Below are 680 nucleotides of genomic sequence, written 5' to 3' on the forward strand. Positions count from 1 at the left end.
ACGAGACGTGGAAGCATGAAACAGAGTGCAGAATCTCAGAGGGAAGGTGGGGAGGGTGAATGGGTGGGAAGTAATTAACCAAAGACCTTGTGTGCATATATGCATAACCCATGAACAGACAATAGAGTGCTGAAGGCCTGTGGGAGGGGGAAGGGGGAACATATGTAATACTTTCAACAATAAAGAATTATTTTTTTAAAAAAAGAAGAAGATAGAAAGAAAGAATGTGGCACAGAAATGCCAGAGAAGGCCAGTTAGACAGGGAAAAGACTGAGCAATTGCCCTTCAAGAATGGATTAAAAATTTAACACTTTTCTTCAATCAAGAAAGCAAAGAGACAGACCTAGCCTCTTTGGCTCAATGAATAGAGCGTCGGCCTGCGGACTGAAGGGTCCGGTTCGATTCTGGTCAAAGGCACATGCCCGGGTTGCAGGCTTGATCCCCAGTAGGGGGCGTGCAAGAGGCAGCCAATCAATGAATCTCATCATTGATGTTACAATCTCTCTCTCCTCCCTTCCTCTTTCTGAAATCAATAAAAATATATTAAATAGAAAGAAAGAAAGAAAGAAAGAAAGAAAGAAAGAAAGAAAGAAAGAAAGAAAGAAGACAAAGAAAATACTGGTGGAAATCCATCCAATCCTGAAGGATGTACCCAGATGGGGCTCGGTTCTTTATGCCAA

The sequence above is a fragment of the Myotis davidii genome, unplaced genomic scaffold (genome assembly GCF_000327345.1).
Source record: "Myotis davidii unplaced genomic scaffold, ASM32734v1 scaffold964, whole genome shotgun sequence".
NCBI classification, from domain to species: Eukaryota; Metazoa; Chordata; class Mammalia; order Chiroptera; family Vespertilionidae; genus Myotis; species Myotis davidii.